General features: G+C 39.6%; 3 pseudogenes across 3 annotated transcripts; all 3 read right to left on the bottom strand.

Moving 5' to 3' along the window:
• Positions 1-720: 720 nt before the first annotated feature.
• LOC143438840 (putative olfactory receptor 10D4 pseudogene) lies at positions 721-3,666 on the bottom strand (annotated as a pseudogene). The gene is made up of 3 exons (XR_013107422.1): positions 3,546-3,666; positions 1,944-2,174; positions 721-1,849 (listed from the first exon to the last, which is right to left on the bottom strand). The product of XR_013107422.1 is annotated as a putative olfactory receptor 10D4 pseudogene (transcript).
• Positions 3,667-6,838: 3,172 nt separating this feature from the next.
• LOC143438839 (putative olfactory receptor 10D4 pseudogene) lies at positions 6,839-9,838 on the bottom strand (annotated as a pseudogene). 2 transcript variants are annotated; one of them, XR_013107421.1, is made up of 3 exons: positions 9,700-9,838; positions 8,111-8,342; positions 6,839-8,016 (listed from the first exon to the last, which is right to left on the bottom strand). The product of XR_013107421.1 is annotated as a putative olfactory receptor 10D4 pseudogene, transcript variant X2 (transcript). The 2 variants fall into 2 exon arrangements; XR_013107420.1 differs by having other exon boundaries at positions 6,839-8,342.
• A 5,043-nt stretch (positions 9,839-14,881) lies between these two features.
• Positions 14,882-16,432, bottom strand: LOC143438838 (olfactory receptor 10N1-like; annotated as a pseudogene).
• Between the last annotated feature and the right edge of the window lie 249 nt (positions 16,433-16,681).

Genomic DNA, 16,681 nt, shown 5'->3' with positions numbered 1-16,681 from the left:
TTCAGGAACTAGGACATAAGTCACCAGCTCCAAGAATAGATGAGAATTCCAGGAATAAGGTCATAAAACCCCCTCCCGAAGAACAGTCTGGAGATAATCAAAAGAATGAGAAGAAACAGGATGGGCCATCTGTGCTGGGCAGTCGTAGCTCATCCTGTGATTCAATGATCATGACACAGGAATGCAGACCATTGACCACCTGCAACAGCCAATCAGAAGCCAAACCCCCTGATCTCCCTAACATCTACCAATGGAATTTTAGATTAACTAATACATCCTCTAAAAATAGAACTAACACAGTAGCCAATCAAAGTTATATTAATGCTACTACTTTCTCCCCTACAAACAACATTAGAGATTATCTAATCTTTCTAGAGAGTTTCCCTGGTTCTCTATAAGGAGGCCTGTGTACCTTTGTCTTTGGTCGACATTTGAAAAAATGGTTGACCTCTGCATGCTGGTTGTTCCTGCAGAATAAATGCTCTTTGTCTTCCTTCAGAGATTTTTGGATTCCTTATGCATGTCCTCCATTTTTGAATGAAGTATTCTGAGACAGTCTATTTGAGAGAACAAATGAGTTTCTGGGCCTCTTTGAAGAGTTAGATGACAAAGAAATATTTGAGAAACCATGTTGCTTAGAGAGAATACAGACAGAATAAAACCCAACACAGCATCTACTAAGAGAATTTATCATTTATTTTTCATTATAAAACACAGGGAAATATGAAACAAATATGTATTTTAAAGAGTAAATGAAGTGGTAAATTGGTGTAATGTACATATTATTGTAATATGCCTTGGAATTTAGAAATGCCATTCGACCCATGAAGTAAGTTGTAGATGTCTTTCCTTCATTCATATTTTGTAAGCAAACACTTAGATGTTTTAATTAATCTCCAGGCTGAGACATCTTTTAAGAAATACGTGCCTCAGGGCTGCTTTCACATCCTTATTCCTCAGGCTGTAGATCAATGGGTTGATGGTGGGGGTCACAAGATTGTTAAATATCTGAATAATTGCACTAAGCAATGGACTGGGGTTGGGCTGAAGGTAGATGACAATGACTGGCCCGTAAGCACAGATGATGGCTGTGAGGTGGGCACTGCAGGTGGAGAACGCCCTCTGCCTGCCTTCAGTTGAGCGGATTTTTGAGATGGAGATTCCAATTCGAGTGTAGGACACAACAATGAGAAAGAAACAAATGAGAGACAGAAGACCAACATTTGTGAAACCTACCCTCTGTGCTAGAGAGGAGTCCTCACAGGCTAGCAATAATACTGCAGGCATGTCGCAGAAATAATAACCCACTTTGCTGGGGCCACAGTAGGGCAACTGGAAAGTGAGGGAAGTTAGGATAGTGGAGTGCACACAGCCACTCATCCAGGTCCCTGTGGCTAAGACACAGCATACTCTGTGGTTCATGATGATTGTGTATCTCAAAGGGAAACATATGGCAACAAAGCGGTCATAGGCCATCACTGTGTACAGGAAGCCCAATATGCAACCAATACAATGATAGAAGAAGTGTTGTACAACACAGCCCTGGAAAGAGATGCCTCCACTCCATCCTGAGAGATATGACAACATCTTGGGAGCTGTTGTAGAACAGAAACTCATGTCACAGATAGAGAGGTTGCTCAAGAAAAAGTACATGGGTGTGTGGAGTCTTGGGGAGGAGGTGACTGCAGTAAGAAGGAGCAAGTTCCCCAGCAGGGCACAGGCATACAATGCTGAGAACAGGAAGAGCAGGACATTCTCCAGGCCCTCTGTTCCAGGGATGCCCAGCAAGGTGAATTCTGTCACCATAGTGTGGTTTGTCATGTTTAGGGATGAATCAGCTCCTGGGAGTCTGCGGAAAGAAATTCTTATTGAAATTTATTATATGTGTGGATTTGAGGAGTATAAATCACATGAGTGGAAAAGAAAAGGACATTGATATTTACCTAGAGATGTTCTAGTCAAAACTGTCCTGGTGATGGGAGTTTTTTCTTCAGTTAGGTTCTTTATTTTACATGATGCTCTTTAAAAATCTTCATGAGACAGTACTTTCCAGGGCAATTGCAGGTGATGCCCTTCACAACCTCACTCAGAAAGTAACTTCCCAGGCTATGTACTCTTTTTCCCTCTTTATACAAATGATCCTATTCTGTCATTCCAGGTGTTTCATTGTGATTCTATAGCGAACAAAAAGTCTGTAGTAATAAACTTTTAGTGATTAGTGGGGAGGCAGGGGTGGGAATGGAGTAAGAAAATCTAATTTATGTGCATAAGCATAATCAGAATACAGCAAATACACATTGTGTGAATGTATCATACAACTAGTTTATTCAATGAGAAATTATCCTTTCAGTCTCACTGGCATCTACATTATAGCACTAAAGGGAATGAGAAGCAGAGCTTACAGTATTTAGAACAAAAGTACAACAGCAATAGAAATACCTCACAATTTTATTCTCCACGTATGAACCTCACTGAAAGTGGAGGTTAAATGAATACATTAATTTTTGTTCCCTTGTATCATGCATGTGTGCTCTCTTCTCTTTGGAAACATGAGCACTTGTGATTGTACATGGGATTATCCTGAGGCTTGTATGGCAAAAAATTGAGAATAACGTAGTGACTGATGGCTCTGTAGGCACTTCTTACCTGATAGCAGCGCTCGGTCTACTGTGATTATTTCTTCATTCTCTCTGACACACATGACATACATTTCACATGTACATATGTGATCACAAAAATAAACACACTCATAAACATACACACAAAGATCTCTATCTATTTTTCAAATCTGTCTATATTGTGTTAAAATTTAAAGGATATTTATCACATATGTCACAAGAGGTAAACTAAGGATATATAGAAGTTGAAAAGGAAACGTCAAAAGCACTTTATTAACCAACTGTGTGTGAGCAGATCATACAGAACTGACTTTTAATAATAAAATCACACAGATTTTTAAAGTATAAAGCTTTAGTGCATTTAACATAGAAAGGTTACATTTAATTTCTTAGGTTCATCTATGAACATAAGAATGCATCATTATATATTTCTTTCTTTAACTCTCTATTCATAATTGTTGAAATCAATGATTCAGTAGATATATTGATTTTCCATATTATTTTTTTTGGGTATGAAGAACAATGAAAAGCTATCTAACACAGGACCTTAGTATTCCATATGGAACAAACAAGCCATTGTTGCCTCTGCCTCAGGCTACAAAATTTAATTCTGGAATCATATTTGAGTTAAAGAGACATAGAAAACACTCCTTTCTATTTTCATAATTTGAAATTTTCTTATATATTTTTATGTGTTTTTCAGTTTCCAGCACAGTGCAATTCTGAAATTATAGATTAATGAATAGAATCTATTGTCTATAACTCTGCATCCTCACCCCACAATATGACCCTAGTGATGGAGAGACATAGTGCTAAGATAAAGATGAAGGACACTTCTGGGCACTTTTTGAGCCACAGAAAGCCTAAGATGATGGCACTGTTGAGGGCTGTCTTCCTTCCTACCTGCAGCAGAAGGGAGGAACTCACCTTCCTTCAGTCTGTAAGTTAGAAATGAGAATCTCTCTTGCTTTTAATTGCCTTCTAGTAGGATTCCACACATCTAAGTGTGTTTCATGTCCCTGAGAGCACTTTCCTGCTTGGTTCCAGGAACCAAGCAGGTTCCATGTCACAACACCAGGAACTTAAATCATTGTGGTCCTTTGGGTGTTAATCTCAAGAGAATGGAGTCTTACTGAGAAAATATCTCATTAACTCATTGGTTTAACTGTGTTGAGGTGTATTGTGTGTGTGTGTGTGTGTGTGTGTGTGTGTGTGTGTGTGTGTGTATTTGAGTATCCTTTGTGAATATATTTATGCACTAAGATGTTCAAAAATGTTCACTTGAAATCTCACGCATACCTCTTGAATACTTAATCTGTTATTAAAGATTATAAAATCTGATAATTCTGAATATAGAATTACTGACCTATATGCTGAGGTGGGGTTCTCTGAAGGTGGGAGAAGTGCTGTCTCAGAAACTGTTCTCTTGGCTGGGGTCTGTAGAGTCAATCAGAAGATGTGGTGGGAAAGTCAAAGCAGTTTCCCAGCAGAAGCATTGGCATGGACGCTGTGCATGCTGGGAAGTAGCTCAACATGCTCAGAGAATTCCATAGCGGGGGCTGAAAGTCAGAGCCTCTATTGTCAGTTTCTTAGGAGTCTTAGAGGGTAAGGTCACATACTTAGGCTTGTCTGAGTGACAGATGATATTGAAGTTCAGCCTGGGAAACTTTGTGAGACACAGTGTCAAAATACTAGATCAGTCATAATTTAAATGTTGTCTTTATCCATTTTTTATTGCTATAACAAAATTTCAGAGTTTGGATGTAATTATAAAGAAAATATATTTATTTTTATATTTTTTTCTTATTCTTTTTTATTGCTTATTTTATTGGTATTTTAAATGATAGCTCCATACCCAGTTGTCCCTCCACAAACCCCCTATTTTCTTCCTCTCCCTTGCCTCTATTAGGGTGCTCCCCCACCTGCCCACCCACTTCTGCCTCAGTGCTCTAGCATTTCCCTACCCTTGGTCATGGATCCTCCAGAGAACCAAGGGCCTCCCCTCCCAGTGAATCCCTCTAAGGCAATCTTCTGCTACATATCCAGCTGGAGCCATGGGTACGACCATATGTACTCTTTAGTTGGTGGTTTAGTCCATAGGAACTTTGGGTGGTCTGTTTGGTTAATATTGTTGTTCTTACTGTAAGATTGCAAACCTGTTCAATGCCTTCAGTCCTTGCCCAAAGCTCTCTCTCTCTATCTTCCTGCCTCCTCCCTCTCTCCCTCTCCCTCTCCCTCTCCCTCTCCCTCTCCCTCTCCCTCTCCCTCTCCCTCTCCCTCTCCCTCTCCCTCTCCCTCTCCCTCTCCCTCTCCCTCTCCCTGTCCACCTTCTTCTCCCTTTCCCCCTCTCCCTCCCCCTCCCTCTCGCCCTTCCTCTCTCTCTCTTTCTCTCTCTTTCTCTCTCTCTCTCTCTCTCTCTCTCTCTCTCTCTCTCTCTCTCTCTTTCTCTATCTCTCTCTCTCTCTCTCTCTCTCTCTCTCTCTCTCTCTCTCTCTCTCTCTCTCTCTCTCTTACCTCTTTTCTTCCCACCACACTATCTTCTCCTTCCTCTCTTAAAGTGTTCCTAGTTGGCCTCTTCCCTCCTCCTCCTCCTCCTCCTCCTCCTCCTCCTCCTCCTCCTCCTCCTCCTCCCTCCTCCTCCTCCTCCTCCTCCTCCTCCTCCTCCTCCTCCTCCTCCTCCTTCTTCTTCTTCTTCTTCCTCTCTCTCTCCCCCTCTCTCTCTGTTCTTTTTTTCTCTGTTTCCACTCTTTCTTTGCTTCTACTCCCTTCACACCTTCTCCTCATGCCACAAATAAATTTCATTTTATACTAGACTCTTATGGCTGGTGTTCCAGGGGAGATGCCTCAGCATAGTCCTACTAAGGCACCCATTCCACCACATCATACCACTGCATTACAAAGCATATCACTGCCAGATATTAAAACAAACAAAAACAAAACAAAAAAAGAAAAAACTAAAACCACTACAAGAGGAAGAAAAATTTCTCTGAAAATTTAACTAGGTTTTATAAGTAATGTGTATACATTATATTTTTCTAGCCTTTTACAGCAAAGAGATAAAGAGTAGAAAATGAGTTATAGAGAATACTCTGAAAAAGAGGAAACATACATATTTTTCATGGAAATTTGCAGCTACCTGAGTTAGACTCATTATACATAAACTAATTTTCATGTTCTTAAAATGAATAAATATTTTCAGTTTAATTGGCCTTTTGTTCCATTTGAGAAAAAATTTACAAAACAAATATGTATTTCTAATAGATAATAATCCAGGTTTATGTTTTTCAGGAATTAAATTACAACACACACACACACACACACACACACACACACCCCAAAAGCTAGACATATCTAATCACAGAAGTTGTGCACAAGAACCAAGTTGAAATCCTACAAAGTTGCATGATATGAAAAGCTTGATTTAAATATAACTTATATTAGTTTGAATTTCTGAGTTTCTTATAAAAATTTGGAACTTTTTTGAAAGAACTCCATAAACCTTATTTTCCTTACTCATTTGTGTTGATTTTATCATGAGGCCTGATTTAAAAAAGAAAGCCAATGGTTTCAGGAACTAGGACATAATAGGCTAGGAATAGATGATGAATTCTTGAAGTAAGATCATAAAACATCCTCCCAAAGAACAGCTTAGAGATAATCACAAGAATGAGAAGAAACAGGATGGGCCATCTGTGCTGGGCAGTCTTAGCTCATCCTGTGATTCAATGTTCCTGACATAGGAATGCAGACTACTGACCACCTAGCCCAAGCCAATTAGAAGCCAAATTCTCTAATTTCAACAAAGGAATTTTAAATTAACTAATACATCCTCTAAAAATAGAACTAACATAGTAGCCAATCAAAGTTATACTAATGTTACCACTTTCTCTCCTACCAACAACATTAGATATTACCTAATCTTTCTAGAGAGTTTCCCTGTTTCCCTACATGATGGCCTGTGTACCTTTGTCTTTAGTAGCCATTTGGAAAAATGGTTGACCTCTGCATGCTCCTGCAGAATAAATGCTCTTTGTATTTCTTCAGAGATTTTTGGATTTCTTATACATCTCCTCCATTTTTGCATGAAATATTCTGAGACAGTCTATTTGAGGGAACAAATGAGTTTCTTAGCCTCTTTGAAGAGTTAGATGACAAAGAAATATTTGAGAAACCATGTTGCTTAGAGAGAATCCAGACAGAATAAAAACCAACACAGCATCTACTAAGAGAATTTATCATTTATTTTTCATTAAAAACACAGGGAAATATGAAACAAATATGTATTTTAAAGAGTAAATGAAGTGGTAAATTGGTGTAATGTACATATTATTGTAATATGCCTTGGAAGTTAGAAATGCCATCAGTCCTATGAAGTAAGTTGTAGATGCAAGTCTGTCCTTCATTCATACTTTGTTAAGCAAACATTTAGATGTTTTAATTAATCTCCAGGCTGAGACATCTCTTAAGAAATACATGCCTCAGGGCTGCTTTCACATCCTTGTTCCTCAGGCTGTAAATCAATGGGTTGATGGTGGGTGTCACAAGATTGTTAAATATCTGAATAATTGCACTAAGCAATGGGCTGGGGTTGGGCTGAAGGTAGATGACAATGACGGGTCCATAGACACAGATGATGGCTGTGAGGTGGGCACTGCAGGTGGAAAACGCCCTCTGCCTACCTTCAGTTGAGCGGATTTTTGAGATGGAGATTCCAATTCGAGTGTAGGACACAACAATGAGAAAGAAACAAATGAGAGACAGAAGACCAACATTTGTGAAACCTACCCTCTGTGCTAGAGAGGAGTCCTCACAGGCTAGCAGTAATACTGCAGGCATGTCGCAGAAGTAATAACCCACTTTGCTGGAGCCACAGTAGGGCAACTGGAAAGTGAGGGAAGTTAGGATAATGGAATGAATACAGCCACTCATCCAGGTCCCTGTGGCCAAGACACAGCATACTCTGTGGTTCATGATGATTGTGTATCTCAAAGGGAAACATATGGCGACAAAGCGGTCATAGGCCATCACTGTGTACAAGAAGCACAATATGCAACCAATACAATGATAGAAGAAGTGTTGTACAACACAGCCCTGGAAAGAGATGCCTCCACTCCATCCTGAGAGATATGACAACATCTTGGGAGCTGTAGTGGAACAAAAACCCATGTCATATATGGAGAGGTTGCTCAAGAAAAAGTACATGGGTGTGTGGAGTCTTGGGGAGGAGGTGACTGCAGTAAGAAGGAGCAAGTTCCCCAGCAGGGCACAGGCATACAATGCTGAGAACAGGAAGAGCAGGATATTCTCCAGGCCCTCTGTTCCAGGGATGCCCAGCAAGGTGAATTCTGTCACCATAGTGTGGTTTGTCATGTTTAGGGATGAATCAGCTCCTGGGAGTCTGCGGAAAGAAATTCTTAGTGACATTTATTATATGTGTGGTTTAGAGGAGTATAAATCACATGGATGGAAAAGAAAAGGACACTGATATTTACCTAGAGATGTTCTAGTCAAAGCTGTCTTGGTGATGGGATATTTATCTTCTGTTAGGCTCTCAATTTTACATGATTCTCTTTAAAAATCTCCTTAGGACAGTCCTTTCCAGGGCAATTGCAGCTGATGCCCTTCACAACCTCACCCAGAAGGTAACTTCCCAGGCTAATGTACTCTTTTTCCCTCTTTATACAAATGATCCTATTCTATCAGTCCAGGTCTTTCATTGTGATTCTAAAATGAACAAAAAGACAACAGTGATAAACTTTTAGTGATTAGTAGGGAGGCAGGGATGGGAAATGAGTAAGAAAATCTAGTGTATGTGCATAATAATCAGAATTCAACATATATACATTGTGTGAAAGTATCATACAACTAATTTACTTAATGAAAAATTACTCTTTCAGTCTCACTGGCATCTATATTATAACACTGTGGGGAGTAAGAATCAGAGCTTACAGATATTAGAACAAAATTAGAACAGCAATAGAAATACCTCACAATTTTATTCTCCAAGTATGAACCTCACTGAAAGTAGAGGTTGAATGAATACACTAAATTTTTGTTCCTCTGTATCATGCAAGTGTGCTCTCTTCTCTTTGGAAACATGAACACTTGTGATTGTACATGGGATTATCCTGGGGCTTGTATGGCAGAAAATTGAGAATAACATAGTGACTGATGGCTCTGTAGGCACTTCTTACCTGATAGTAGTGCTTTGCCTACTGTGATTATTTCTTCATTCTCTCTGACACACATAACATACATCTTACACATACACATGTGAACACAAAAAATAAACATACTCACAGAAACTCACACACACAAAAATGGAGATATCCAATCCTGTCTATATTGTGTTAAAATTTAAATGATATTTGTCACATATGGCACAAGAGGTAAAATAAGGATATATAGAAGTTGAAAAGGAAACCTCAAAAGCAATTTATTAACCAACTGTGTGAAAGCAGATCATACAGATCTGACTTTTAATGTTAAAATCACACAGATTTTAAAAGTATGATGCTTTACTGCCTTTAACAAAGAAAGGTTACATCCAGTTCCTTAGGTTTATTTGTGGACATAAGAATGCATCATCATATATTTCTTCCTTTAACTCTCTATTTATAATTGTCGAAATCAATGATTCAGTAGATATATTGATTTTTCTAGATTATATTCTCAGGGATGAAGAACAATGAAAAGCTATCTAAAGCAAGATCTTAGTATTCCGTATGGAACAAACAAGCCATTGTTGCCTCTGCCTCAGGCTACAAAATTTAATTCTGGAATCATATTTGAGTTAAAGAGAAGGTGTAGACATAGAAAACAGTCTTTTCTATTTTTCATAGTTTGAAATTTTCTTACATATTTTCATGTTTTTTTTTCAGTTTCCAGCACAGTGCAATCCTGAAATTACAGATTAGTGAATAGAATCTATTGTCTATAACTCTGCATCCTCACCCCACAATATGACCCTAGTGATGGAGAGACATAGTGCTAAGATAAAGATGAAGGACACTTCTGGGCACTTTTTGAGCCACAGAAAGCCTAAGATGATGGCACTGTTGAGGGCTGTCTTCCTTCCTACCTGCAGCAGAAGGGAGGAGCTCACCTCCTTCAGTCTGTAAGTTAGAAATGAGAATCTCTCTTGCTTCTAATTGCCTTCTAGTAGGATTCCACACATCTAAGTGTGTTTCATGTCCCTGAGAGCACTTTCCTGTTTGGTTCCAGGAACTGCGATATGTCACAACACCAAAGACTTAAATCATTGTGGTCCTTTGGGTGTTAATCTCAAGAGAATGGAGTCTTACTGAGAAAATATCTCATTAACTCATTGGTTTAACTGTGTTGAGGTGTATTGTGTGTGTGTGTGTATTTGAGTATCCTTTGTGAATATATTTATGCACTAAGATGTTCAAAAATGTTCACTTGAAATCTCACGCATACCTCTTGAATACTTAATCTGTTATTAAAGATTATAAAATCTGATAATTCTGAATATAGAATTACTGACCTATATGCTGAGGTGGGGTTCTCTGAAGGTGGGAGAAGTGCTGTCTCAGAAACTGTTCTCTTGGCTGGGGTCTGTAGAGTCAATCAGAAGATGTGGTGGGAAAGTCAAAGCAGTTTCCTAGCAGAGGCGTTGGCATGGACGCTGTGCATGCTGGGAAGTAGCTCAACATGCTCAGAGAATTTCATTGTGGAGACTGAAAGTCAGAGCCTCTATTGTCAGTTTCTTAGGAGTCTTAGAGGGTAAGGTCACGTACTTAGGGTTGTCTGAGTGACAGATGATATTGAAGTTCAGCCTGGGAAACTTGGTGAGACACGATGTCAAAATAAGCTATTAGTTATAATTTAAATGATGTCTTTATCCATTTTTCATTGCTATAACAAAGTTCCAGGGATTGGATATAGTTATTAAAAAATACATTTAATTTTTTTATATTTCTTTCTTATTCTTTTTTATTGCTTATTTTATTTATTGACATTTCGAATGCTATCTTCCTTTCCAGTTTCCCCTCCACACACTCCCACCCCTTACCTCTCTCACTGCCTCTTTGTGGGTGCTCCACCACCTGCCCACCCACTCCTTCATCAGTGCCCTAGCATTCCTCTACCCTTGGTCATCGAGCTTCCACAGAACCAAGGGGCTCACCTCCCAGTGATATTTGCTAAGGCAATCCTCTGCCTCATATCCAGCTGGAGCCATGGGTACCACCATGTGTATTCTTTGTTTGGTTCCTTAGTCCATGGGAACTTTGGGGGGGGGTTGTTTGTTTGATATTGTTGTTCTTCCTATAGGGTTACAAACCCCTTCAGCTCCTTCAGTCTTTGTCCTAACCTCTCCATTTGGGTTCCTGTGCTCAGTCTGATGTTTGGCTGCATGCATCCACACTTGTATTGGCCAGGTTCTGGCAGAGCCTCTCAGGGGACAGCTATACCAGGTTCCTGTCAATAAGTGCTTATTTGCATCAGCAATAGTGTATGGGTTTGGTGTCTGCAGATGGGATGGATCCCTAGGTGAGGCAGTCTCTGGATGGTCTTTCCTTCAGTCTCTACTCTACTCTTTTTCCCTGCACTTCTTTTTGACAGGAGGAATTCTGGATAAATATTTCTGAGATGAGTGAGTGGTCCCATCCCTCAACTGGGGGCTGTGCCAAACCTCTGGATATGGTCTCTACAATTTCTATCTCTATTTTGTTGGGTATTTCTTCTAAGGACTTTCTTTTGGGTCCCTGGCATCTGGGACTATCTAGTGGCTACCTCCCAGTAACCCTCACACACTGCTACTCTCCTCCTTCCAAATTCCTGACACTCTATATTTCTCTCCCATCTCCACCCATATCTGAACCACCACCCTTTTCCCTCTCCCTCCTCTTCCCCTCCCAGATCTCTCTCCCCCTCTACTTCCTAAGATTGTTTTCTTCCTCCTTTTGACTAGGACTTAGCATCCACACTTTGCCCTAGTCTTCTTTCTTCTTGAGTTTCATATAGTCTGTGAGTTGTATCATGAGTATTCTGAGCTTCTTTTTGGCTAATATCTATTTATCAGTGAGTATATATCATGTGTGGGTTGTTTTATGTTTGACTTGGTTACCTCAATCAGGGTGACATTTTCAAGTTCCATCCATTTGCCTCTCAATTTCATGAAGTCACTGTTTTTAATAGCCGAGTAGTCCTCCATTGTGTCAATGTACCACATTTTCTGCATCTATTCCTCTGTTGAGGGACATCTGGGTTGTTTATAGCTTCTGGCTATTATAAATAAGGCTGCTATGAACATAGAGGAACATGTGTCCTTGTCATATATTGGAGCATGTTTTGGGTATATGTCCAGGAAATACATTTATTAAAGTGAAAGATCTGGAAGCCAATATAAATGTACAATTCAAAATTCAAGCTGAAAATTATTTGTAATAACAAACACAACTGCTTCTTGCTTTTGTGTATTTTTTTTAAAAGGACATGACTTTCATTTTCAGTTTTGTTAGAAGTATGACAACAAGACTTGGTGAGAGAAACAGCTGAACAAGCTAACAAATGACAAATAGCAGTTTCCCACAATGGATGGGAAGGGTTTCTCCTAAAGGGTTAGATGGTCGAACTGCTTGGCTATGCAAGGAATATGGTGAAGAAGGCATACTTCCAAGGCAGACAGTGAGATGCAGGAATGGGAGGTGCTAGGTTTTCTTGGAACTGCATCTATAACCTGTGAGCTTGGTAGATTATGATGAACATCTACTACTAGTATCTGGGTGACATGGTTATGACTAAGTGTATAACCACCACACACAAGAAGCATGGAAAGAATTGTGTCTAGTTTCAGAACCATACTCTGGTATTCAGTTTCCATCTGATGATCGTGGAGAGATCAGATATACTTGGAACCACTTCCAGAAGAATTGATCCTTGGCAAGTCATTTTCAGAAAACCCACTTGGGGCTCAGCCAGGAACTGCATCAAAGCTGGCGAGGTTGGCTCATCTTTATTGCCTTTGGCATGGGGTGAGGTAGTATATTAAAAAAAAACATTATAAAAATAATAGCTGGAAAATTTGTTTATAATAGCAATGAGCACCCCTCTCCACTGTTCCTCTGAATCTTTAAAAAACAAAATGAGAAATCATTTTCCTCTCCAGTTTTGTTATATGTAAAGTAAGACAAGGCTTGGTGAACAGAACCACCTAAACTATCTGTTCTAATTCAAGGTGGACTGGCGGTGTCATTAAAAAAAATTAATGCTCAGGGAAAAGCCATTCAATGGTGATTTTTAGTAAGATGCACTTCTTAGACATAATAAATATGTCTTTAGAAGTGAAATCTTAGAATTTCTCAACCATACTTTTTTTTTTCTCCAGTGTTCCAGTGCATGCCCCCACAGCTCGAGAATGCTGCCCTATATGTCATGCTGAAACATCATAAATACTTTCCTGACATTTCTGACAGGCATTCTGCATCAGGAACAGTCATAGGTATACTTGGAGACTAAAGAGATTGTCATGTGAAAACTTTTTAACACAACCTGGAAGTACAGTGATGGATTCACCTAGCTGAAAAAGGAAAATGGACTGATCTAGTGATATCTGGTTATGTCCTGAAGAAGGAACTAGGTTACCAGAACAGTAGCTTCCCTGGGACATGGCCAGCAATGAGATATTGATCATATCTATAGTGGCCAAACAAGAACTCCCAAGAGCCAACACTGTAGATTGGAGGTCTTCATGGGGAGCCTAAAGGCTATGTTTTCCCAAATATCTTTATTCTACAGGCCAAGTTTTCAGAGCTGAGATGACATCATCTTGGAATAAATGATTTTAAAAATGACAAAACTAGGAAGAAACCTTAAAGAGCTATGCTCTGAAAACAGTCAGACAGACAGACAAACAAAGAGACAAACAAAATCTATGGTTTCAATTCGTGTTAGCATCAAGCTGCTAGCACAATGCAAAGAAAGAAGGCACTGGACTTGGCCTAGTCCAGGTTTAACTATCAATAGATTGTTGCAGGAGATCAGATTCTAACTGTTCTTGCTAGAGGGGGGAAAAAACCCAGAAGAGTTGAAAACTGAATTATCAGTGAGGTCAGTGTGTACCCAGGACCTACTCACAGCATGTGTTATAAGTCAGTTCCCAAAGAAGTTTGTAATATCAAAAGCTGTCTTGAAAAAATTATGGGGTATGTTAAGGCAATGAAGTGATCATGAAGATTAGCTCCTGGAGGGGTGAGCAGTTAGAAAAAGGAGTCCCTTAGTCCAAGATATGTGTTTCATGCCTATAATGTTCATTCATGTGTGATTTTGTGTCTGTTATTTGAGGTTTCTAATACTGAGAACTCTTTCACAGAGAAGGTAAAGTTTACTTCAGATGAGAGATGTGTCCATGTATGGAGATGCTAGTTGTGAAAGAACATCACATGACCAGACAATACCATGTCTTATCAACAGCTCATCTCCAGTAAACAGGAAACCGACATGCCTGTGGGAAGAAAAGAAGAGTAAGCCCCTCCTAAGTAAAGCAGAAATATGGAATGAGATTGACTTGACGTAGAGAATGGATGAATAGAGTCACAATTGTCTCCAATCTTCATCCAGGAGATACGTGTGAGCTGAGGATTGTAGATGTTGGAAAACTCTCTATTGTTGCTTCCTACGCCCTTGGATTCCTTAGCCAGAATTCGGGCCTTGTTATCTCTGTAGTTGGCTATGGATTTACTTAGGAGAACTCAAAGTTTGTAGAGACAGAAGAACATAAAAAGTGTTGTAGACATAACACGTGTTCAGGTATTTTATTTTCTGTGTATTTATTCAAAAATTAAAGTGAAAGGTTTACATTGAGAGACAAATCTTTATGTGAAGAGAAGGTTTTTTTTTTTTTTTTTGAGGTTTTGTTGTCCTTTAACATCTCTACATGTTTTGATGATCGTTTTCTTTAAAGCGTTCATTCATATTCAGGAGTGGAAAAATACAACTACTCCCATTTCTTCAAAACAACAAAGCCATCTAAAAGACAAATTTATTTTAAATTGGCAGGGAATTTAATGTAATTTGGGGGCAGATTGTTTGACCATATAGCATCTTACTGTAACAAAAAATGTTAGGTCATCTTTTTAAATAATAAAATAAAATAAAATAAAATTTAATACAAAACACCAAGTAACACTTTGGAACAAAACATACAAACACAAGGAAAAGAGCCCAACAGAAGACACACACACACACACACACACACACACACACACACACACACACACACACAAGCCCAGAAGCCCACATTCTGGAGACCCATAAAAACACCAAACTGGAAGCCATATTGTCCATGTAGAGCACCTGTTGTAGACCCATGCAGGCTATTTGCTTGCTGCCTAAGTGTCTGAACTCTTATGATTTTTGCTCACATTGACTTAGAAGCCTTTGTTTCTGTGGTGTTGTTCATCCCTCCTGGTCTAATACTCTTTCTGCCTCTTCTTCCTTTGGGTTTCCTGAGACATAGGGGGAGGAATCTGATGGATATATCTTGTTTAGGTTTGAGTGTTCCAAGTCTTTCATTCTCTGTTTAACGTCTGGTTGAACAAACTTTGCATTTGTTCCCATCTGCTGCAGGAAGAAGCTAAGAGACAACGTTTTATATACCATTATTAAGTCCACAATTCATTTCTGACCACCAAACCTTATATTCTGGAAAACTCTCCTCAAGGCTCTCTTCACTTCCTTGTTTCTCAATGAATAGATTAAAGAGTTCAGCATGGGTGAGACAATATTATTTAATATCTGCACCACAGCCCCAAGCAGAGGGTTTGGTGTACGTTGCAGGTAGATGATAATTACTGGTCCATAGGTACAGAGAATGGCAGTGAGGTGGGCACTGCAGGTAGAGAACGCTTTCTGCCTGCCCTCTGCTGAACGGATTCTCAGAATGGCAACCCCAATGTGTACATAAGAGACACAAACACTAAAGAGAAGCATCAGAGCCAGAAAGCCAACATTGATGGAACCCACCTTCTGGGCCAACTTATTGTCAGTACAAGCCAGGGGTAAAAACTGCAGAAAGGTCACAGAAGAAATAGTCCACTCAATTGGAGGCACAGTAGACTAATCGAAAGGTTAAAGAGGTCAAGATGGTGGCATGAAGACAGCCCACTAACCAAGCTATTATTACCAAGCTCACACAAACCCCGGGCTTCATGATGAGCATGTATCTCAGTGGGTGACAGATGGCAACATAACGGTCATAGGCGATCACAGAGTAGAGGCATCCTTCAGTAGAACCCAGAAGGTAGAAGAGCTGGGCCGCACATCCTTTGTAAGAGATGGCTGGGCTCTGGCCAGAGAGGTAAAGTAGCATCTTGGGACAGGTTACTGATGGAAACAACATGTCAAAAATGGATAGAAGTCCCAAGAAGAAATACATGGGGGTGTGAAGCGTAGATGAAGAAATTATTGCTGTAAAGATGAGTGAATTTCCAAGCAAAGTGAAGACGTATATGAATAAGAACACCACAAAGAGTAAAGTCTCCAGTCCTTGTGTTTGGGGTATTCCCAGTAGAATGAATTCATTGAGTGGTGTGTAATTCCTTATTATCTTTAAAGGTGGTCTTGGTAAAAATAACTTTCAAGTAAACATGAAAACAATGAAGCATAGTAGTTATAATAAATTCAACACTAATATGTGAATCATCATTTGTGCTAAAATCTAAAGTCAGTCTCTTGGCCTGTTCGTGGTTATGAAACAATATCCACCAGTGCCCAATACTAGATACATCATGCAGGGGAAAAAAAAGCTTGATTAATTGATTTTTTTTTTTGGCTTTTTGAGACAGGGTTTCTCTGTGTAGCCCTGGCTGGCTGTCCTGGAACTCACTCTGTAGACCAGGCTGGCCTCGAACTCAGAAATCCGCCTGCCTCTGCCTCCCAAGTGCTGGGATTATAGGCGTGCGCCACCACCGCCCGACCATTAATTGATTTTCTGCAGGCGTGTGTGTAGATGGAACACATCTGGTTAGGGTATTCTTTTTGGTGAGAATTCCCTATTGAGTCTGGAGGTAGTAAATAGCCTCAGTGAACTAAAGGAAAGA

The sequence above is a fragment of the Arvicanthis niloticus genome, chromosome 26 (genome assembly GCF_011762505.2).
Source record: "Arvicanthis niloticus isolate mArvNil1 chromosome 26, mArvNil1.pat.X, whole genome shotgun sequence".
Lineage (NCBI taxonomy): Eukaryota > Metazoa > Chordata > Mammalia > Rodentia > Muridae > Arvicanthis > Arvicanthis niloticus.
The sequence above is the reverse complement of the archived record's forward strand: the minus strand, read 5'-3'. Positions and strand labels throughout refer to the sequence as shown.